The sequence below is a fragment of the Geotrypetes seraphini genome, chromosome 8 (assembly GCF_902459505.1).
Source record: "Geotrypetes seraphini chromosome 8, aGeoSer1.1, whole genome shotgun sequence".
In the NCBI taxonomy this organism is placed as follows: Eukaryota; Metazoa; Chordata; class Amphibia; order Gymnophiona; family Dermophiidae; genus Geotrypetes; species Geotrypetes seraphini.
In genome coordinates this window covers 87113319-87137894 of record NC_047091.1, presented here as the reverse complement: position 1 = coordinate 87137894, position 24576 = coordinate 87113319, and the positions used below count along the sequence as shown (strand labels likewise).

General features: G+C 44.7%; 1 protein-coding gene across 5 annotated transcripts in view; it reads right to left on the bottom strand.

The window, feature by feature from the left end:
* Nucleotides 1–11003, bottom strand: part of LOC117364853 (mucin-12-like) — a 132076-nt gene extending 121073 nt beyond the window's left edge. For all 5 annotated transcript variants that reach the window (XM_033954552.1, XM_033954555.1, XM_033954556.1 and 2 more), the window contains exon 1: nt 10905–11003. The gene's annotated coding sequence lies outside the window, so the exon portion shown is untranslated. The remainder of the gene's footprint in view (nt 1–10904) is intronic.
* Between the last annotated feature and the right edge of the window lie 13573 nt (nt 11004–24576).

The following is a 24576-nucleotide window of genomic DNA, read 5'->3' as shown; positions in this document are numbered from 1 at the left end:
TCCTATTGCTGACCTACAAGTGTGTTCATTCTGCTGCCCCTCAATATCTCTTCTCTCTTCTTATACACCTCCCAGAGAATTCCGTTCCTCAGATAAGCCACTGTTAAGCTTTACCCTTCTCCTCCACTGCCAATTCCAGACTTCATTCCTTTCATTTAGCTGCCCCCTATGCCTGAAATATATTACCTGAGTTTGTCTGTCAAGCCCCTTCTCTTGTTTAAATGTAGACTGAAAATCTACCTTTTTGATATATCCTTCAATCCTTAACCCTACTCCTCAACCCTCCAACCCTGCCAGCTGATTAACCATTCCCCTTAACTGTATCCATGACATCCTGTTTGTCTGTCTTGGCTGTTTAGATTGTAAGCTCTTTCGAGCAGGGACTGTTTTCTTCTTCTTTTGTGACTCTATACAGTGCTGCGTGCATCTGGTAGCGCTATAGAAATAATAATAGTAGACTGAAAATAATAGGAAACAGCATAAGAGATAGTAGCTGAAACTAAATATGTTCACTGATAAAGAAGACAAAGAGAGACCTTGAAAATAAGACCGCAATGGAGGCAAACACACAGTAAAAACTTTTTTTAGGTATATTAAAAACAAGAAGTCAGGAAAAGAATCAGTTGGACTGCAAAATGAGCAAGGGGTAAAAGGTGCAATCAGGGAAGACAAGGCCATAGAAGAGATATTAGATTATTTATTCATTCAATTTACTATACTGTTCTCCCAGGGGAGGTCAGAACGGTTTCCATGAATTTATTCAGATACTCAAGCATTTTTTCCCTATCTGTCCTAGCAGGTTCACAATCTATCTAATGTACCTGGGGTAATGGGGGGAATTAAGTGACTTGCCTAGGGTCACAAGGAGCAGCGTGGATTTAAACCCACAACCTCAGGGTGCTAAGGCTATAGATTTAACCACTGCGCCACACTTTCCCCAGTCTTCACCGAGGAAGATGTGGGTGAGATATCGGTGCCAGAAATGGTATTCAGTGCTGATGAATCAAACACTGAAACAAATTTTTGTAACACCAAAAGATGTACTGGGGCAATTTGACAAATAACAGTATAAAATCACCTGGACCTGATGGCATACATCCCAAAGTACTAATAGAATTGGAAAATGAATTTGCAGAGCTATTGTTAGTAATTTATCTTTAAAATCCAGCATGGTACTGGAAGTCTAGAGAGTGGCCGTCTTAAGGCCAATTTTTAAAAAGGGGCTCCAGAGGTGATCTAGGAAATTATAGACCGGTGAGTCTGATGTCAGTGCCAAGCTAAATGGTAGAGACTATTATAGAGCATATACATAAACATGGATTAATGAGACAAAGCCAACATGGATTTAGTCAAGGGAAATCTTGAAGGGTTCAATACACATGTGGATAAATATGAGCTGATCAGTATTCAGATTTTCAAAAGGCATTTGATAAAAAATACCTCATGAAAGACTTCTGAGGAAATTAGAAAGTCATGGAATTGGAGATAATGTCCTGTTGTGGATTAAGAACTGATTAAAGGGGGGTCACGTGATGCAGCCTGTCTGAGCAGTCGCACGACAGGAGAGCTCCTGCCTCACTCACACTAAATCCGCTATAAAGTCGGCCCTTTTGCGCCCCTACTACAGCTACGAGTCAGCGGGACGAGATATAAATATCAGCTCTCACGAACGCTGTCTGCAGCGAACGCGGCGGCACGGGGTATGCCCGTTAAATCGGCTAAAGGTACCCGGGATAAGCCCTCTCTTACCCCCTCCAAGATGGCGGCGGAGCAGGCCACATTCACGATTCCCGCCGGTGACTGGATCACTGATATTACGCGCTCGGTCACGGCGGCGCTGGCGGACAGACTCAATAAAATCCAGTCGGCTGTGGATGAGATGCATGAGAAGTTCGATTCCCACAGCCGACGCTTGACGGAGGTAGAACAGCGGGTGTCCGATCAGGAGGACACGTGCGCGACGCTGACGGCCCAGGTGGCAGACCTGAAGAAAACGTCCCGGGAGTTGTCGGAGGCCCTGGAAGAGCAGGAGAATAGAAGCCGCCGAAACAATCTGAGGCTGGTCGGGCTCCCGGAGACGGTGGGTGAGCAAGAGCTGTACGCCATATTTAGCACGTGGCTTCCCGAAACCTTGAACCTGACCGGGAACGCGGAGGCCTTTACCTGTGAACGGGCGCACCGCATTGGAAGCCGGCCCCTGGAGGGGGGGAGGGCGAGGACTGCCATAGCCCGCTATACTAACTGGAGGGAAAAGGAGCTCCTTCTCCGGGCCTACAGAAAGGCGGGGGCCTTGGAGTATAAGGGCTCACGAGTGCTCATGTTCAACGACTACTCTGTGCGGGTGGCAGCCCAACGCAAGCTCATGGCACCTTCTTGCACAGACCTCCACAACAGAGGAGTTAAATTCGCACTGGTCTATCCAGCGAAACTCAGGGTCTGGCATGAGGGCCGGACCCTCACCCTTAACAACGGCGATGAGGCCAAGGCGTTCCTGGCGACTTTACCCGCCTAAGGTCATCTCGAGCCTGATGCAGTTGATCCAAGATCCCTCAGCATATAAAATCTGCTTTTCAGAGAAGCTGCGCTGGAGTCCCTAAGAGCCCGGCTTGCAGAGAGGACACATACCTGACCAATTTCAGCGGGCACCGTGAGGACGCAGGACTCCAAGCGTCGCTGCGGAAGTGGGGACCTTTCTTTCTTTCACCTAGGAACTGGCACCCGAGCCCAGGTTGGGGGAGCCGACTGGGAGATCCGCGCAGGGCTGTAAGAGGCCTCGGTGCCTATGTCCCCATATGGACTCCTGCACACTTTTCGGCCACACTCCATCTTGAGGGATTCTATCTGACCCATTCAGAGCTGGGCATCCTGACTAGACCGGGGCCTCTTGGAGCGGCCCGCGGATGCTGTGGAGGGTTCACTTATGGACTTGTTGGTATTATCTTTTCTTTGTCCCATGATAATGTTTTACTTATGTACCAGGACTGTATGATAGGGGAATTATTGGTGGGTGGGGGGGAGGGCTCCGGGCAGGTTGGGGGATAAAGTTATGGGTATGTATGCTGGTGGGGAGGGATCAGCACGGGGGGCTAGGGTGGGGGGTGGAGGGCTGCTGGAGGAATGTGAGGAGGGGTGTGAATGGGAGTGTGTGGTTGTGTCCGGGATGTGTGTACGGGGGGGATGTATGGGGGTATGGGGGATGGGACTAGGGGGCACAACGATACCGAGGGCAGCGAAGCTTAGCTGGGAGGCTTCGTCTGGGCCCATCTGCTCCTTCTGCACAGGACCAATTCCTATCTGGCTGGTGGAGAATGGATGAACTCTCTCACTCTTGGAGGGATGTTTCTCTCAAGGTCACTGTGCAGCATAAAGCTATTCTCTCATTGTTATGGCTGATCTAAGGATTGTTACCTTTAATGTTGATGGCATCAGGCCCCCAGTAAAGAGATCTCGTATTCTTACTGGCCTGCGTAAATTGAACGCGGATGTGGCTTTCCTGCAAGAGACACACCTCACTCAGATTGAACATTCTAAATTGCGGAGAAATTGGGTCGGGGATGTTTACTCCTCCACCTCTGGGGGACGACGCCGAGGGGTGGCAATTTTGTTCCATAAGAGGTTGCCCTTTGTTTTGCATAAACAACTGACTGATCGGGAGGGGAGATATGTACTAGTGCTGGGGGAACTCTGGGGTTTAAAACTGTTACTCTGCAATTTGTATGCCCCCAATTCTTACTGTCATAAATTCTTCTCCACAGTTCTATCTCTAATAGCGGCTTATCCGGAATACCAGGTGGTCCTGGGGGGGGATATGAATATCACTGCAGACCCGGGGGTGGACTGCAAACCTCCCAGGGGTAGCTTGAGGGACCATGACAACAAAGGGGTGGGCTTCCTAACACAGCATTTAGGCCTGGTGGACGTCTGGCGGGCATTGCACCCATATGATTCGGATTTTACTTTTTATTCACATGTCCATAAAGTGTACGCCCGCCTGGATTATATTTTACTAGATCAAAGGTTATTCTCTAGGGCTGCTAAGTCGGAGATAGTGGATTCCACGATTTCGGACCATGCTACTGTGGATCTTACCTTGACCCTTGCGGCTGGCAGTAAGGTCTCCTCTTGGAAAATGGCACTGCACCTGTACCAAGATCAGGAATTCCGGACGTTTCTTAGGGCACGTTGGGCAGACTACCAGGCCACTAATGACACCCCTGACGTTGGACCGATATCCTACTGGTATGCGTCCAAGGCAGTTCTGAGGGGGCACGTGATCGCATATACTGCGGCTAAACGCAAGGCCCGGGGAGCAGAGCTCTTGTCCCTCACGAGGCAATTGCACGGTTTTCGCAGGGCCCATATTTCCTCCCTCTCGGACACGGAGAGACAGGAATACAAGACAATACGAGATCGCATTGAGACCTTACTCCGCCAACGAGCGGAGCAGACCCTTGCGTTTCAACGGTATAACATGCACAGATGGGGGGGCAAGACAGGGAAACTTTTGGCAAACCTAGTGAGACCGTATAAGAAACGTCAACTTATTACAGCAATCCGCGACGCTGGGGGCACTCGGCACGAAGGGGAGAGTCAAATTGCTGAACAATTTGTTAGGTATTATGAGACCCTATATGGTAAGCGCCCGCTGGATGAGACTGCTCTTAGGGACTTTTTCAGGGATTTGTCACTGCCGAGCCTGGAGGAGGATCAGGCCGCATCCTTGAGCCTACCTATAACCGAGGCTGAACTCCGTGTCACCATTCGGTCTCTTAAACTGGCCAAGGCGCCGGGCCCGGATGGGTTCGGTCCCGAATACTATCGCATCCTCGAGGATTTGGTGGCACAGCCCCTGAGCGCAATGTATAATGAGGTGGCGAAGACGGGGGGTTCCTTTCTGGATAACATGGCGCACATAGTCCTGCTCCCTAAACCGGGTAAGGACCCAGATTTGGTGGGGTCGTTCCGCCCGATTTCCCTCCTGGATCAGGATATCAAGCTCTTGGCGGCGACTCTGGCGAGGCGTTTAAATGGTATTCTCCCCGATCTTATTCACCCAGACCAGGTTGGGTTTGTGCCGGGCCGCTATGCCTCTATGAATCTGCTGAAGGTGTTGGGGGCGATCCATGATAGGGTAGGAAGCGGAGGCCAGGAGGCGGTGGCGGGCCTGGACATGGAGAAAGCATTCGATAGCATTTCTTGGGATTATCTTTTCTGGGTCCTGCGCCGGGGTGGATTTCAGGGCGACTTTCTGGCCTGGGTATCAGCTTTATACCAGAACCCCAGGGCGCGCTTAATGATAAATGGGGGCTTAACTGAGGACTTCGGATTACAGAGAGGTACGAGACAGGGGTGCCCTCTTTCCCCGCTCCTCTTTCTTTTGGCTATCGAACCCCTCGCAGCGAAAATTCGGCAGGATGAGACCATTCAGGGAATTATGGTACGGGGCCAGGAATGTAAAATCAGCTTGTTTGCTGATGACATCTTACTTTATGTGGACCAGGTCTCCTTGCATTTGCCCAGAGCTCTGGAGGTGATCCGCGCTTTTGGCACACTGTCGGGCTTACAAGTTAATTGTAGTAAATCGGAATTACTGTTGCTGGCCGGGGGTCGGGGGGAGCCCTGGCATGCGGTGTTACCCATTGCACCCACGACTAAACCGATGAGATATCTTGGAATATACCTTAGCACTGATCTACCTACACTTTACAACGCTAATATCCGTCGACCACTTGAGGCTATTGCAAAACTGTGCCAGGCTTGGCAGGAACTACCGCTGGGGGTACTGGGTCGGGTGGCCTTGGTAAAAATGGTTCTGGTACCAAAAATCTTGTATCCTTTACAGACCATGCCGCTTTGGCTCACCAGAAGGGACGAACTTGTTTTCAAATCCACTATCTCCCGTTTCATATGGAGGTCCCGCACTCCTCGAATAGCAATGTCCAAACTCATCTTGGATAAATCTCTAGGGGGACTCAATGTCCCGGATATCCGGCTTTATAACGTTGCTTCTCTTCTCCGATGGATCCACGAGGGCTACACAGAGTGCCCACGCTATTCCCCCAAGGGATGGATGGCGGGCTGGAGTGCCCCTTTCCAATTTCTGAATCTAATACATCGACAAGAAGATCCTGGGAGGCGATACACCACTTGTTTTCGTTATCTGCGCCCGCTAAGGCTGGCGTGGCGTTGGTGGAGGCGTAGACAGCAACTGCCCTCGGACATATCTCCTTTCATGCGTATAGAGGGTAACCCCAGGTTTCCACCGGGCAGGGGTAGATCTGTATTTCAGCAATGGGCGGCCCAGGGATGTCTGATGATGGAAAACCTACTTGATTTGTCTCCTACTGGGTTCCCATCCTTTCAGCAAATACGGGACGAGTGGGGCCTCCCTTCATGCTATTTGTTCTCTTATTTTCAAGTACGTCACTACTGGGAGACGGAACGTAGAGGAAATGCTGGGGCCTGGGACAAGGGGCCTCTGGATATCCTTTTCTCGGCCACCCAGCCTGCAATGAACTCCCTTGCGCACTGGTACCGCATTCTTAAGTCCTCTCTCGCTATATCGGTAATTACCCCAGTGCGCACTTCCTGGGAGCGGGATTTGGGGCAGGATATTTCTGAATCGCATTTCGCGGCCTGCTTTGCTACATTATACTCCTACACTAAATCTGCAGATTTCCAAGAACTCCAGTATAAGATCCTTCACCGGGCTTATTTCACGGCGCAGAGGGGGGCACGCATGGGACTCTGGGAGAGTGGTTTCTGTATTAAGTGCAAGAGCAGCGCAGGTACCTATATTCACTCCTTTTTGGAGTGTCCTAGGCTGAGTGTGTGGCGGGAGGCTCTCCCCTTATTGGAACAAGCAGTGCAACGTACTGTAGAATGGGACTATGGGTTCATACTCCTGGGTCTGCAGACCTCCCTCCAGGATCAGGGTTTCACCACACCCCAATGCAGATTCTTTTATAACGCTATTCTAGTAGTGAAGAAATTGATCTTGACTTATTGGATGTCTGAGGAGGCCCCTCCGATACAACACTGGAGGAGTAGACTCCGGGAGGTGGCTCAGTTTGAAATTCGATCCTATGCTAGAACACCGAGCGTGCTTAAGCAGCACTATGTTGGCTTATGGGAGAGACTGCGGGACCTGGTGCCGTCGTGTGCACGGGAGGGGGAGCAGGGGTCTTCTTAGATCAGAATCTCTTCTGTGCATCCTTGACTAGTCCACTGCTGCGCATTCTACCTGTTTTTCTTTTTTTACATTTTCTTTCCTAGAACACCCTGGTGCCTCAGGGATGGGGGGGGGGGGAGGGAGGGAGATGCTCAGGGATTTGAGTGAATGGTATGTATGGGACGGATGTTGTAGTGTGCGATTGGTATTCTGAGTTCTGTGTGGGGTCTGGGGGTTTTCAATAGGGTACAAAAGAAAAAAAAAAAGGTGGGAGAACACTGTTCCAGATGGGCAGCTTTACCTTGCAGCCGTACTTAACTGCGTCTGCCCCCGTTGCTCTCATTGTTTTTATTTTTATTCTAATTCTGTATATTATACATGTATGGGGGACACTGTGGGGTAGCATTGTTTGTTTATTGTTCCTGCTTTTCATATGTAATGGCCTGTTTTTTGCCCTTTTGATGATTACTGTTGTGCCCAGTTGGGCGGTGTATTTTTCACTGTTAATAAACATACGTTTTAAAAAAAAAAAAAGAACTGATTAAAGATGGAAAACAGAGAGTAAGGTTACATAATCAATATTCTCAATGGAGAAGGGTAAACAGTGAGGTTCCCCAGGGTTTATGCTAGGAATGTTGCTCTTTAACATATTTACATTTAGATTTGACTAGTGAGATAATTAAATTTGCTAAATGACACAAAGTTGTTAAATTGCAAAAGGACTTTGCAAGACTAGGAGACTGAGCATCAAAATGGCAGGTGACATTTAATGTGAGCAAGTGCAGTGATGCATATGAGAAAGAGGAATGCAAAATGTTGCATGTGGGAAAGAGGTACCCAAACTATAGCTATATGATACAGAATATAACTATGTGATTCAGAATTCTATGTTAGGAGTCACCACCACAAAAAAGGATCTAGGTGTCATCGTTGAGGATATATTGAAACTCTCAGCTCAGTTAGTGGTGGCGACTAAGAAAGCAAATGGAATGTTAGGAATTATCAGGAAAAGAATGGAAAGAAAAGATGAGAATGTTATAATGACTTGTATCACTCCATGGAGCAGCCACACCTTGAATACTGTGTGCAATTTTGGTTGCTGCATCTTATAAAAGATATAGTAGAATTAGAAAAGGTACACAGAAGGGCGATGATAAAAGGGATGGAATGACTTCCCTATGGATGGAAGGCTAAAGCTAGGGCTTGTCAGCCTGAGGAAGAGACAGCTCTGGGTAAATGTGACAGAGGTCTATAAAATACTGAGTAGAGTCAAATGGGTAGATGTGAATCGCTTGATTACACTTTCCAAAAATACTAGGACTAAGGGGCATGCAATGAAGCTACTAAGTAGCAGATTTTAAACAAAACTAGAGAAAATATCTCTTCACTCAACATGTAATTAAACTGGAATTCATTGCCGGAGAATATGGTGAAATGCAGTTAGCTTTGAAGGGTTTTTAAAAAAGGTTTGGATCATTTCCTAAAACAAAAGCCCATAAGCCGTTATTAATATGGACTTGGGAAAATCCTCTGCTTATTTCTAGGAAAAATAGCATAAAATCTGTTTTACTACTTGGGATCTTTCCAGGTACTTGTGACCTGGGTTGGCCACTGTTGGAAACAGGTTACTGGGTTTGACGAATACAGGGACAGACCAAAGGTCCATCTAGCCAAGGGATGTCAAAGTCCCTACTCGAGGGCTGCAATCCAGTTGGGTTTTCAGGATTTCCACAATTAATATGCATGAGATCTATTTGCATGCACTGCTTTCATTGTATGCTAATAGATCTCATGCATATTCATTGGGGGAATCCTGAAAACTCGACTGGATTGTGGCCCTCAAGGAGGGACTTTGACACCCCTGATCTAGCCCAATTTCCTGTTTCCAACAGTGGCCAACCCAGGTCACAAGTACCTGGCAGAAACTCTGCTTTCATTGCATTCTCCAGCAATGAATTCCAGAGTTTAATGACACGTTGAGTAAAGAAAATGTTTATCCTGTTTGTTTTAAATCTATTACTTAGTACAGGGGTAGGCAATTCCGGTCCTCGAGAGCCGGAGTCAGGTCAGGTTTTCAGGATATCCACAATAAATATGCACGAGATAGATTTGCATCTCAAGGAAGCAGTGCATGCAAATCCATCTCATACATATTCATTGTGGATATCCTGAAAACCTGATCTGGCTCTGGCTCTGGCTCTCGAGGACCAGAATTGCCTATCCCTGACTTAGTAGCTCACACCTACCTACCCTTCCACTGCACTCAGTATTTTATAGTGTTCTATCATATCTTTCCTGAGCAGTCTCTTCTTCTAGCTGAAAAGCCCTAGGTCAAGGGTGTCAAAGTCCCTCCTCGAGGGCCGCAATCCAGTCAGGTTTTCAGGATTTCCTCAATGCATATACATTGAAAGCAGTGCATGCAAATAGATCTTGTGCATATTCACAGGAAAATCCTGAAAACCCGATTGGATTGTGGCCCTTGAGGAGGGACTTTGACACCCCTGTCCTAGGTGCTTTAGCCTTTCCTCAAAGGGAAATTGTCTTATCCCCTTTATCATTTTCTAATTCCACCATATCTTTTTTTAGATGCAGTGACCAGAATTGCACACAGTATTTGAGGTGCAACCGCACCATGATGTGATACAAAGACATTATAACATTCTATTAGCTTTCTTAGCCACAACTGCACACTGAGCTTTTCCTGCTCGTTCCACTCGGTAATGGTGTCACAGAAGAAAATAATTATACAAAATTCATTCTGCAGGCAAACTTCATTCTGTTGCAGTGGTGTCTAGCACTTCCACAGTATGAAAGCAGACAATTCACAGTTCTTCTGCTTCAAATTCTGGGTATTTTTTTACAGAGCACAAGCCTACTATTCTGGGCAATGTCTTGTGTTTGCCTTAGGATTTCACCTTCACCTAGACCAGGGGTATCAAAGTCCCTCCTTGAGGGCCGCAATCCAGTCGGGTTTTCAGGATTCCCCCAATGAATATGCATGGAATCTATTAGCATACAATGAAAGCACTGCATGCAAATAGATCTCATGCATATTCATTGGGGAAATCCTGAAAACCAGACTGGATTGCGGCCCTCGAGGAGGGACTTTGACACCTGTGACCTAGACTTAAGGTTACCATATGGCTCTAGAAAAAGGAGGACAGATTGAGATATCCAGGTTTTACTTTCATTGCTTTCAATGGAAGTAAAACCAGGTGTTTCTATCTGTCCTCCTTATTTCCATTGCTTTCAATGGAAATAAAACCCAGATCTCTCAATCCGTCTTCCTTTTCCTGGAGCTATATGGTAACCTTGCCTAGGCTCCTGCAAAGGCCTAACAGTACCAGGCTTGATGCTGGTTACTCCAGAGTTTACTCTTCAGAATGGTTCTAAGGCGTGGTCTTCTACTTCCTAGATCAATTTTCAGAAAAAAACTAGACAAAGTAACAAAAACTGTTTAAATATTCCAAGAAAAACCTACTTTCCAAATAGCAAAGCACAGTTCTCCAACATGGACTGAAGCAAAGCTCAGTCTATTTGCCACCCTCCCTCTTCTAAGCACCCCAATTTAATTTTTAGGACTTCACTTAGCATTTCAAAAACCCAAACACTGCTATAGTCCCTCACCAGCAGTCCTTATTCTTTATAAATTCATATTCCAAACACACACTTTGACCTTCAGCTTCCATGAGTTCAAGTTTTGGTTTTCTTTCACCCTCTGCTGCAAACTTACCTATCTCCATCTCCTTTACATGTGCACCTGTGTCAGACTCAGAACTGGTCAAATTTCATTCCCCTTCACTTCCTGGCCTAGGCCTCTGGAGTTGCCAAGAATTATGGGTGTTGGAGTCTTCCTAAGTTCCAGACTGCACTTTTGCTTCCACATCTGATTCATTTTATTTCCCAAACCTTGGCTCTGAGAGGCTTCCTCCTTTGACAGCATACACCACCACTTTCATACTACATTTGTGATACAAAGAAGTCATAAGCTCAAAAAATGATTTCTTATGTTAGAGAATAAAATGTCTAAAGTGAGTGTGTCGATATTGAGAGGAAAAAAGTCTCAGAAACCTGCTCAGAGCTTGAAAATTCAAGAAATAATCCAAGACTTTTATGGTTCCAGATTTCGATCATAGACTCTGGAAAACCTTTTCTGTGTGCAAATGTGTGTCATCAATTAAAATAAAGCACTAAATGGTGTCAAAAAAAATCTGTTTTTTTCTTTTAACAATTTTTTTGTGTAAACTAATTGTGGATGATATTAAAACTGACACTAACTAAAAGTGTGGGAAAACTACTGTCACACACCCCCAAAAAGCAGATATAAGAACTTTAACTACTGCTAACAGTGAGATGTCATAAGGTCTTGCTATTCAAAGACTCAAAAATCACTGTAAATCAATAATGTTATAAATTGATGCCATCCAGCTGGAAGAGATAAGTGCTTTTTTGGATGTGGATGACATCAATTAATAACATTATTGATTTACAGTGATTTTTGAGTCTTTGAATAACAAGACCTTATGACAACTCACTGTTAGCAGTAGTTGAAAGTTCTTATATCTGCTTTTTCGGGGGGGTGACAGTAGTTTTTCCACACTTTTAGTTAGTGTCAGTTTTAATATCATCCACAATTAGTTTACACAAAAAAATAGTTAAAAGAAAAAACAAAAAGAGATTTTTTAACACCATTTAATGCTTTATTTTAATTGATAGTACTGATCAAAAATCCCCAGATAAAAATCAAGAGAAGTGGGTAGCACTGTAATGTACTAGAAATTATCAAACCATGAAAATGTAATAATAATAATATTTTATATATGTAACCTCAGTGCAATAGTTAAAGCTAACAGGGCACTGGCGAACCAGTGCTCCAGGCTTAACCTGTTGTAGCCAGGCTATATTTCAAGCCCCGCTGTGCACCATCACAGGCCTACATAAATCCACAAATCATAATTATAATGTGATAGAAAATCAGTGAAGTTGTCACAAAGTGCAAGTAAAACTGCAGTGCTATCAACTTATCTAGACTAAGGCTCAAAAACCAGCAAATAACTCGGAACTTATCTTCAGTTAATGCCTGAAGAATTTTATCCAGAGTTGTTCAAAATGTCCCCTTAATTTCCAAACGAGGCATAATATACAGCCAAGTTCTCAGCTCAACCGGCCCAGTTTCAGGTTCTGTACCCTTCGTCAGGAGCTATATGGAGGATAACTTTTAAAAGCTGTTACAGGACTAGCCAAGAATCAAGTAGACACCACCAGTGAGACAGAAGGGTAGAGACGCAATTCAATTTAAATCAGAAGAAATATACGTCATTGTTGAAAAACTTTATTGACAACTTTGCACACACAAAACCACACGGTCATAGCAGGGCACTCCACTCAATGTTGTCATTCAACCCCCCAGGACTTACAGTATCCAGCTCAAGGATCCAGTATTGTTCCCGTAAAAGTAAATAAGCTCTTTTGTCACCAACCAGCGCCTCAGGTATCTGTTCAAGCACAAGCCACCGAAAATCTTGAAACACATGGACCTTCTCCATACAATGGGCAACCATTGGGGCAGTAATTACTTCACTCTGCAGCCTGCTTTTGTACTCGATCAGTCTGGTCCGCACTTGGCGCTTAGTGCATCCAAAATACAAAAACAGGCACGGACACACGATCGCATATACCACTTCCATAGATCTACATATAGTACAGCCTCTAAGTTTATAGATCTTGCCTTTACCGGGGTGCTTGAATGTGTCACCACTAAGGGATAACTCACACACAGAACATGCATCACAAGCCCTGTGTCCCCGTTGCACATTCTCTCTCTCTGCACATTATCCTGGGTCTTAACAGAAGTGAGATGATTAGCTAAGTTCTTAGGTCTAGAGTAGGCCACATAAGGGCCCTTGTTGAAAACTGCATGCATAGACAAAACGTGCCAATGTTTTCGAATAATATTAGCAACATGGGAGGCTTTATCAGAATAGATAAGAACACAAACGTGTTTTTCCAAAGGAGACCGGAGTTGTGGTTGCAATAACAAATCAGGATTAGCATATAAAGCCCTGCGATAAGCTTGCTGTATAACGAATCTTCCGAAATCCCCAAAACTTCATGAAGGTACCTCTTAAACATTTCCCTAGGTGTTACCAACGTTAACCTAAGGAAATTGATCAGTCTTAAGTTGTATCTGGAGTTATTTTCCATCTTTCTCCTAAGGCTAATATTGTATTTCATTAAACTTTCCTGTAATTGTCTAGAAGTTTTATTTCCTATTCAAGTTTCTGAACAGAGGAATTAGAGGCAGTCATAAAACGTCACTTCTTTAAGATTGTATATTATGGTGAATTTTAAGTTCTTATCAATGTTATTCAACCATGTAAGGAAATTCATCAGTTCCAATTGAATGCCTGACCAGATACAAATATGTTGTCCATAAAATGAACCTAGGTGTTTATCTTCTTGAACCAGTCAGATTTATACAAAAAGGATTCCTCAAAGTCTGTGACGTATAAATTTGCCACACTGGGAGCCATGGCTGTACCCATGACCACCCCATGAGTTTGCAAATAAAATGTCCCATTACATTGGAAGTAGTTCTTTTTCAAAACCAAAGTAGCCAAATCTTTAAGGAAAGACACATGAATACGATGAGAGGACTGAGATCTTTCCAGCGCTTTGATGATAATATTAATAGCAGCTTCCTGGGGAATATTGGAATACAATGCTTCCAAATCAAACGTTACCAAAATGTATGTTTATGAAGTTTGCAGATGTTTCTCAATATCCCCATGAAATGTGTCGTATCCTTAACATAGGATTATTTTCAAAACCCGGCAGTTTGTCTGGGTTTTGGAAAGCCTGAGCTCGGGGCCACATCTGGGGGGGGGGGTGTCTGAGGATGTGATATGATGATGTCGTAAGAATGCACGTAACATCATCACATTGCATCAGCGGAGGCTCAGGGAAGATGACAAAGGTTTGTGTGGAAGTGTGACTGGGGGCGGAATGGGGTGAGGGCAGGGCCATGTATCTTCTTTTTTCAATTTAAAAATCTGATAACCCTAAGCTAAGCAAATATTCAGCACTGGCTGGTTAAGTTAATAGTGAGAAAAGATAGAACTGCAATTTATGCAGTCCAAGTTGCCCACTCAGCTTAGCCAGCCAGCCCTGAATATTTGTGACATAGCCGGTTAGTGGCTAACGGTGAATATTCAGCAGAAACAACTGGCTACCCCTTGCTGAATATTAGCAGTTGTCAGGGCAGTGTGTTACTGCTAAAACCCTACCGCACAAATTGATATAGCTGCGGGGCATTTATGCGGCATCTCCCCGGTAGTATGCCCATCAAAGCTGCGCAGCAAGGAAAAGATAGAGCAGCGAACATGCTGAAGAAAATGGTGGTGACACAAACTACAGCAGTCTTGCCAGGGATGCTAAATACTCTGAAGATCCTACACATCTCACTTTGCCACTTATCTCAGCTGCTTGACGACAAATTGGCTAAGTTACATACCTCTATGGACGATATTAAGGACAGCTTAGCGGGCTATGCAGTGCGCTTGCAGGAAGCGGAAACCCACATTTCTGACCAGGCAGATCGGCTATCTACAGTGGAAGGAAAGATCGCGGTTATGAAGGATGCAGTCAAAACTCTGCTGGATCGTGTTGAGGACCAAGAAAATCGCAGCTGGCGAAAAATACCTCCAGATCATAGGTTTGCCAGAAGTTGTTAAGGACTCTGAGCTCTTGGATTTGATGGAGCATTGGTTGCTGTAGGCACTAGGCCTCCCTCAAAGTGAGAAACCTGTGCATGTTGGGAGGATGCACCGTGTAGGCCTTAGACGGGAGGAAGGCTGAAGACCGCACCCGGTAATAGCGCATTTTCTCAACTATGCTGTGAAGGCAAGACTTCTGGATTTGTACAAAAAACAGCGATCTTTGAACTATAAAGGAGACAAAATCTTGCTTTTTCAAGACTTCTCTATGTGGGTGGTTGAGCAGCGCAAGGTTCTAGCACTATTTTGCTCGCAGCTGTTTACGAGGGGCATCAAGTTTGCTTTTCAATATCCAGCTAAAGTGCGTATAATGCACGAAAACCATACTTTTACCTTGACCAAGCCAGAAGAACTACGTGCCTTTTTGGAAAAGCTGTCTCTTTCTGCTGAACACCCAGCTGCAACTTTTACCAGCAGTTTATTATGCAGCCCTATTGGACTGGGTTTTGGTGTTTTCTAGATTTTTCTGGACTGAGATTTACTACAATGTTGTTGAAGCGTTCATAGAACCCGCTTGGGGCAGTGTGACATGATCTATTTTTGTTTGAATTAGGCCATTTCTCTGCACTGCCAGTGGAGGACTATTATGATATGTTACTAACTGCTGTTTCTGTTTTGTTGTTTCTCATTCTGGTTTTGCAGATATTCCAATGCTATACACTTGTATTTTGTGAGCATGGTATGATTGATGGTGGTGGTGGGGAGCAGAGTAGTATTCTGGCTGGCTGTGGGGTATATGGATGGTGGGGAGTGTTTGGGTGCTGAGTGGCTTGCTGGCTGTCTGTGTTGGGCCTAAAGGTGCATGGAGTTGCTGGAATGAATGTGTGGGAGGCTAGGGACTGGATAATGGGGATTGAAGAAAGGGGGAAGGTTCTTGGGCTCTTTGCGATCTGGTTGTTGTCATTGTTTGTTTTGGCTTCTATCGTGGTGTGATAGGTATGGGGCTCAGGAGCAGTTCACCTGGGAGACTGCTACTGGGTTGTTGGGTGAGCGGGGAATGTATACTCATTTATTTTTTCCACCTGAGTATGGATAGTTTAAAGATTGCAACTTTGAATGTGGACAGCATGCACTTCCCTGTAAAACAAACTAAAATTTTAAATTATTGTAAAAAGCTTCATGTACAGATGTTGCTGTTACATGAAATGCATCTCACTAACTCTGAGCATACTAAGTTGCGCAGAGATTGGGTGGAGGAACTTGCTTTTGCCTCTATTAACAGCAGGTACCGGGGGTGGCAATTCTTATCCATAAACTTGTGAAAGATCCAGAGGGAAGATATGTGCTATGGAAGAGTGAATGTGAGAGAGTCGGGGATTCTCCCTCATGAGTGATATTGATGTCAGTGGACAGTAGAGGGCATTGGCCAATTAGTGGGTAAACTACAGGGTCCAGAATGCATTGAGCTTTGTAGCTCAGAGCTCAACCCTCTTTCATCAGATGGCACTGAACTGCATGTACAGGCTACCCTGCTGAGTCTTGGGGTGGAACCCAGGCATAAAGAGCTTCATATGCCTAGAGGGTATATGTGGGAAGGGGAGAGCCACCACAAAGAGACTTCCCTGAGCAGAGAATGCTCAGAAGCTGTGGGTTAAAGAGAACCCTGGGGGAAGCTGAGAAGAGTGAAAAGAATTGCTGCTTGGAAGAGCTGGTATGGTGAGTGGGGTGAGTGCTTGGCTGTATGAGAAGCCTGCTGAATGTATTGGAAGCTTGGACAGTAAAGGTGCTGGCTAAGGTAAGCCAATTATTATTTGGTTGAGGATCTGTGCTAAAGAGCCTAACACTGCTGAGAAAGGAACAGCTAATGTCTGGTGTGACTGAGGTAAGCCACGCAGGTTTTGAAATTGCTGAGAGCTGATTAACTGACTAAACACTGAATGGGAATTGATACTGTCTATAGAACCTAAGACACTAAACTTAAAGTATAGAGTTTTGGTTTCTCTAAGCTTGTGAAGGTACAGACTCGGGTCCTGTACACCAATAAAAGTGTTCATTATACCTTTAAGAGTGTCTAGAAGAGTATATGTGTGTGAATACGGAGCACTGCAGGTCCTGGCAATGTGATAGGAAAATTACTGCTCGGCCTGTCACAGTGAACTTATGGGGAATTATTATGCTTTTTGTTCTAGCTATGCATCTAATGCTTACTCTCACAAATTTTTTTCTCATCTGCTATCTATATTGGCTCCTCTGCAAGGTTATCAACTCTTGCTTGGAGGGGACTTTAATATCACGTCAGATCCCCTTATTAATTGTAAGCCCTCTAAACCTCAGCCCAAGGGTACATGGGTAAGGGAGTAAATTTTCTGATGAATGATATGGGTCTTCTGGACATCTGGTGCACGCTGATGAATATGATGACTATACGTTCTGTTCTTCTGTACATAAAGTTTATGTTCATCTGGATTATATCCTAATTCCACCTTCTCTATTAGCACAGTCCAGAGGAGTGAGTATAGAGGATGGGGTGGTCTCTGATCATCATTTAGTTTGGCTGGAATTAGGTGCAGACTGATTCTTAGAGAATGAATCCCACTCTATATGTAGATTTTGATTTTAAAACCTATTTACAGAAGGAATGGGAGCATTACTTGCAGGACAATGACTCTCAAGAGGTGTCTCCTGTCCTATACTGGGGGCTGGTGAAGCTGTGATGCAGGGGAAAATACTGGAAAATACTGCTAGAAAAACTAAGGAATATGAGCGGGAGTTGTTCTCCGTATTTCAATCTTTACGCGCGCTTAGGGCGCTTATAATTAAGACCTCCGTTGATACTACTAGGCAAAAATTCCTTGCCCTTTGGACGCATATTAATGAGGTCCTGAATGCCAGGGGTGGATTTTGGCTCCATGAGCTAGGATATGCTGTCTCTCGTCACTGACGCATCGATGTCTGATACCGCTGTTATTGTCTTAGGCAGGGAAGAGGGTGTGTGGCAGTCTTAGGCTCTCTTCCTTAGCTTCTTCAGGTCATCGGTTGGATATACTAAGCATGTGGTCAGCTGGAGGCTGGTAGGTTTCTAGGCAGTATTTCTAAAATAGTTTGAGTCACGTCTGGATCCTAGTAGTCCCTATAGGGGATATAGCTTCCTAGGTGTTATGCTTTCTTGCTTGGTGACAGGGGGCTGTGGAGTGTTCAGTTGCCCTACTCTTCTATGGTCCACTTTGGTCCACCTGTCTTTTGACAATTCGCTGGGTGTAATGGTGAATAGTTAGAGGGCTCTGTGCTTGTTTCTCATTGGCACAGGTAGTGTTTTTGTTTGGTGTTGGCTAGCAGGATGTGCAGTCAGGTTAGTCGGGCAGTTTTCCCGCTTGGGTGTTGTGCCTTAAGTTCTGTCCTGGGTTAAGTGACAGCTTCCCTTGGATTAGGGTGGTTGGGGTATGACCAGTCTTGTTGTTCCTGTGCTTGCTATGTTTCTTTCGGGAACTTTGTTTCTGAGTCTCAGGTGCAGATATTGACATGGTGCCTCATTTATCCATTTTTGGGTATGAAGGGGCTTCTCTTGAGGTTTCCTGCAATGCCTACGGTGTAGGCAGGCACAGAGCTGTTTTGAAGGGAAGCCATATAAGATATAGTTTGACAATTGACTATTGGATAGAATAGATAGGGCAGACTCATGATCCCTAGGGACGTTTAGTAGGGGACGCCACGGTTTTGCATGGAGCACAGACCTGTTGAGGAGGGTATTTAGTTTGGAACTCCTATTGGAGCTCCTGTTCTTGTCATGCTAGCCCTCTCCAGATCGTTGCCTTTCTTTCCCAGGTTTTCTGGTGGCCATTCCCTGGTTTTATTTTTTTACATCGCTTTGGATAGGTTGCTTTTCTTTGCAGTATTCACAGCATAAACGATTTAAGTAGACTATTTATACCCTCTCATTTTGTTTAGGGTCTGTACGTGTCTACCTGGAGCTGAATTTGTTTCTATCCAATAGTTTCAAGTATTCACCTTGCACTTGGAGGTTCCGATTGGTTCCACCAGCTTTATTATTTTCTGGAGTTTAGCTCATCAGAGGGGAGGCTGGAGTTGACCTTGCCTCTCTGGTAGCACTCTGGATGTAGATGTATGGGTCATTTCTTCTCTTAGGTGAGGATTTCTTCTTGAAGTTGTTCAGCGGTTTGCCTCGTTTGAGAGTTCTGTTGACTTCGTACTTTGAGAAGGGCTCTTTTTTTAGGTGATGAGTCATCACTTTTGATGTTACAGGCTCGATGCCCTACAACCTTGCAAGGGGAAGGGGGTTTGTGATACTTTTGTGCCTTTGCCTGAAGGTCATGGTTTTGCCATGGGTAAGAGCTTTGCAGGATATAGTGGATTCAATCAACAGGAGTTGTTAAGCTTCACTTGACTCACGTTGGTCAGGTGCTCTACAGTCATCCTTTTCATGGAGGGCCACTGCAGCGGGGGTTTCCGCAGCATATTGCTCTCAGGCACTGATTACTCCAGCTCATATGTGTTCTGAGGGTTGGCCTCTGTCTAATCATAGGACACATACACTCTGTGTTTTTCTATCTCCTTGGACATAGGCTGCAGAGCATGAATTAGAAGTAGAGGATTTCACAATTTCTTGATTGTTGTTCTCTAGAAATCCACAGTGGTAGTCTGGGTGTGAGGCTGCTTATGACGTGGCTGTCATATGTTGGGACTGGTAGAGCGATGTTTATTTCCCTCCCTACGTTAAGACTGCTTTACTACATCCCAGTAGTCTCTGGATTCATCTGTTGTTGATGACAAGAACGGAAAAATTATGTCCTTACCTGATAATTTTCTTTTCTTTAGTCATAGCAGATGAATCCAGAGCCCCACCCTGTTTCAATTTAAGTGTTTGTCACTCTTCGGTGCGGTTTTTGGTACACTATTTCGCCTAGAGTTGCATTCTTGGTTTTTAGGTTTCAATTGTTCATGTAGCACATGTAGGGGAAAGGAGTTTTATGTGTGCTTTATTTCGGCTGCTTTGAGAAGACCTATACTGAGTGGCCAGGAGGATGTGCATCCAATAAGGCTGAGGACAACTCAGTTCTCTCTATCGCCACCTGCTGGTTGATGGATGTAATCCCACTAGTCTCTGGATTCATCTACTGTGACTAAAGGAAAGAAAATTATTAGGTAAAGACATAATTTTTCCATCTCCATGATTCTAGGAACCCTGTTTCACGATTGTGTTGCTCCCTTTGGTCCGAGCTTTCATCCTGGATCAAGTGGCTGCTAGACAGCTGATGGAGGGCCTCCTGTCTATTCTTTGCTTATACATACACTTTTTCATCTCTATATTTTTCTTTTTATTCTTCCTGATATGGAGAGTGAAGGGTTTGGGACGGCTGGGCTGGGAACAGGGTTTTTTTTCTTCTTTCCTCTTTTTGTTTTTTTCTTTCCTTCCTTCTTTTCTTCCTCTCTCTTCAGGTATGGATGGTTTGGGGATTATTCTGAAAAAGTGGGAATGGAGCATTTGTATCCTCCTGTAACTTCTTGATCATGGTTAATGTAATGGGTTGAGCACTGCTATACTTTCTTTTGAGGTTGCTCTTTCTACTGTTTTGCAATGTGTTTGCTTGTAGTATACTGCATTCCATTTTGTCTATAAAAAGATATATTTTTTAAAAAGAACATAAGAATAGCCCTCCTGGGTCAAACCAAAGGTCCTTATAGCTCAGTAGCTCATCTTTACAGTGGCCAATCCAGGTCACTAGTATCTGGGAAAAAAACTAATTGTAGCAACATTCCATGCTACCAATTCCAGGGTAAACAGTAGCTTCCCCCGTGTCTATCTCAATAACAGATTAGGAGTGTGTGGCCCAGTGGTTGGATCTACAGCCTCAGCACCCTGGGGTTGTGGGTTCAAACCCTGCACTGCTCCTTGTGACCCTGGGCAAGTCACTTAATCCTCCATAGCCCCAGGTACATTAGATAGATTGTGAACCCACCGGGACAGAGAGGGAAAAATGCTTGAGTACCTGATTGTAAAAACCACTTAGATAACCTTGATAGGTAGTATATAAAATCCTAATAAACTTGAAACTTGACCTATCCTCCAGGTAATTGTCCAAACCTTTCCTAAACCAGCTACATTAACCGCTATTACCACAACCTCTGGCAAAGTGTTCCAGAGCTTAACTATTCTCTGAGTCATAGGCAGCAGAACGCTTTTTTGCTTGGGGGGCCCTGCAAACCCGCCCCCCAAATAGTACTAATTGTAATACCATTTTTTCCATTCATTTTTCATATATACACACACAATATAATCTTATTAACAGTACAAATGGTTAAGCACAAAATTAAACTACACAAAGAACACTATATGCTTCTCAACATTCATTCCTACCAGAACGCAGATAATCCCTATGTAAATAAGGGACCACAAACTAAAAGTACTAATATATATAAATGAAACCCTGAGATTCAAGACTCTGCATGCAGCACAACCCCAGAGAAATAGAAACAAATGCATTTCTTCCTTAACAGTGCAAAATATAGACAGACAGCAGATGTAATTTCTGAAAACTGATACAATTCAATCACTAAATTGAAAATAAAATTGTTTACCCTACCTTTGTTGTCTGGTGATTTTGATTTTCAAACTTTCTTTCCTAGTCTCTGGCAGCACTTCCTTCTGTCTGTGCTCTTAACTGTGCATCCATGGCCACATTATCTATTTGCTGTTTTTCTCTCCTTCACTTTCTGCCATACATCCATGCTCCGTGCAATGTGTTATGATTAAAATTTAAACACCTTTCCAGTGACATTGTATCGCTGCTGTGGTGCCTTGCTGAAGAGCTTATGAGCACATTTAAATATTTAAAAGCCTTTAAATGTTATATGAAGATATTATTTGTGAAACTTGCCCAGTATTGATGAGAGGGGTTTTTTTGTGTTTTGTTCTATACATCCATCTTTAGCATTAACTTTTAACATTCAACTTTCTTCCATTTTTCTGCTTTCTTCTCAAAATCTACTTTTCCATACTTTTCCACGTACCATCTCCTCCCTCTTTTTCTCCCCTCCTCCCATCTATCCATAAGAAGTATTCCTTCTTATCTCTTACCTTCCGTACCCATTGCTGTGCACCATCTCCTCCCTCTGGCTCCCCTTCCCCTCCATCCCTGTGCACCATCTCAACCCCCTCCCATGGTCAGACATTTCTGTCTTCCCCCTTCCCCCTTCATATGGTCTGGCATCCTTCTCCTCTTCTTCCCATGGTCTGGCATCTCTCTCCTCTCCCATGGTCTGGCATCTCTCTCTCCTTCCCTCCCTCTTCCCGAGGTCTAACATCTCTCCTGTCCTTTCTGCCATCTGGCATCTCTTTCTCCCCTCCTTCCCTTCCATTCTCTGGTCTGGCATCTCTTTGTCTCTCTCCTTCCCATTCCAGTGGTCTGACATTTCTCCCTTCTTTGGGTCATCTCTCCTCCCTCCCAGTGTATCATTTCTCCCTCCCTCCTTTCCACCACTATCATGTCCAACAATTCTTCCTCTTTCTTCCTTTCCCCATATACATCTCTCTTTCCCTCTCATGCCACACACTTATGTCCAACAATTCTCCATTCCTTTTCCCTTTCCCTTCCCCTTTCTCTCCCTTCCCACTACTCCACCTGTGTAGCATCTCTATTTTCCTTCTTTCCTAACCAACCCGCCCGTGCCCGCCCGCCCATGCATTTGTCCTTCCCAACCCTTTCCAGTATGTGCTGTATCTGTTTTCCCAACCCCCTGAGCATCTGTCCTTTCTGCCTTCCCAACTCCCAACCCCCTGCACCCAGCCTCTTCCAGCCAGGCTCTGCACCCTTCCCCTCCCTCCTTCATTCCATCCCCCTGTCAGACTCTGCACCCAGCCCCCCTCAACCTGCCCTGCCCTCCTGCTCGGCACTGAACAGCTTTATGACTGGCTCCCGCCAATTCTCGCAAATTGCGAGAATTCACGGGAGCCATGTCAAAAAGCTGCTCAGCGCCGAGCAGGAGCACCAAAGCGGATTCGTGAGAATTCACAGATTCCAGTCAAAAAGTCGCTCAGCGCCAAGAGGAGTGCCAAAGTGCGCTCATTGCCGCTGAGCTGCAGAAGAAAACACATCCTGTGGCTGCTGCCATCCACCGGGTTAGCAGTGGGCAGGAGCGCAGAAAGCTTGCTCCTGGCCACTGCACCTCTGGACCACCAGGGCTAAATTTTTGGGGAGGCCACAACCCCTGTAGCCACCCCCGTTCCGACGCCTATGCTCTGAGTGAAAAAATATTTCCTTCTATTGGTTTTAAAGGTATTTCCCTATAATTTCATAAAGTATCTCCTAGTCATTCAGAGCAGTTTAATGTATACTGGTACTTATTTTGTACCAAGGGCAATGGAGCAGTAAGTAACTTGCCCAGGGTCACAAGGAGTAGTGCTAGGATTTGATCCCACAACTTCAGGGTGCTGAGGCAACAGCTCTACTTAGGGTTGCCAAATGTCCGGATTTCCCCAGACATGGCCTCCTTTTGAGGACATATCCGGACGACTTATCAAAATCCGACACTTTGTCCGGGTTTTGAAAAGCCTCCTCAAATTGCGTCGGGCAGGGAGGAAGTCCGCGCATGTGCAGATGCCACGTGATCATGTCATACGCAACCCTAGCTCCACTACTAAGCCACTTCTCACCTCCACAAGCTATAGTCAAACTTCTGAAATAGTTGATGAATTATTTTAAGAAGATACACTTACATTTTATTCTTTTATTCTCTTTCTTTGAGCCTCAGGGCTCCTTTTACGAAGCCACGTTAGCGGCTTTATCGCACGCTAACCCCCGCGCTAGCCGAAAAACTACCTCCTGCTCAAGAGGAGGCGGTAGTGGCTAGCGCGGCCGGCAAATTAACACACGCTATTAAGCGCGTTAAACGCGGCTTCATAAAAGGAGCCCTCAGTTTACAGTGAACACATGATTTGCAAAATGGTGCTCACCTTTATTAAGAATGCCAGTACCTGAGCATCTGCTTGAGTACTGCATTACTAATAAGCTCACCATCGCCATCTAATGGTTGACATGTTAAAAGACAGTCCATTCTACAGAATTAAGTCTGTATGGTTCTGAAGACTTGGAAAGGTTTATTGCATTGCAACGGGGATACTTTAAGAAGTTTCAGGATGTGTGGAAACCATTAACAAAGTATTGTAAACATAACATAAGAACATAAGAATTGCCCCTGTCGGGTCAGACTGGAGGTCCATCGTGCCCAACAGTCCGCTCACGCGTCGGCCCCTCACGTCCAGGACCTGATAGTGCTCATACCCTAAAACTGTCATATGCTTTTCGCATATGTCCTGTAGAGTAACCTTAATTTGAAATTGTTTCCCTTATACTTATCGATTTAAGGAGTAGGGAGGGGGGAATTTTATTATTACATGTTTTATATGATAATGGAATATAAGGGTGGGTGGGGTGGGAAAAGGGAAGGGAAAATAAAGGGATATGTTTTTATGTAATATATCAATGATTGTTTGTAAGTAATGTAGTTAATGTTAATCTGAATGAATATATTTAACACTTAATGTAACTTTGAAAATGAATAAAGAATATAAAAAAATATATATATATATTTAAAAAAATAAAATTGTTTTGTTTCAAATGACTTATCCTATCTCCACTTCTTTAATTCAATGGTACTCCTATTCCTTATGTTCAG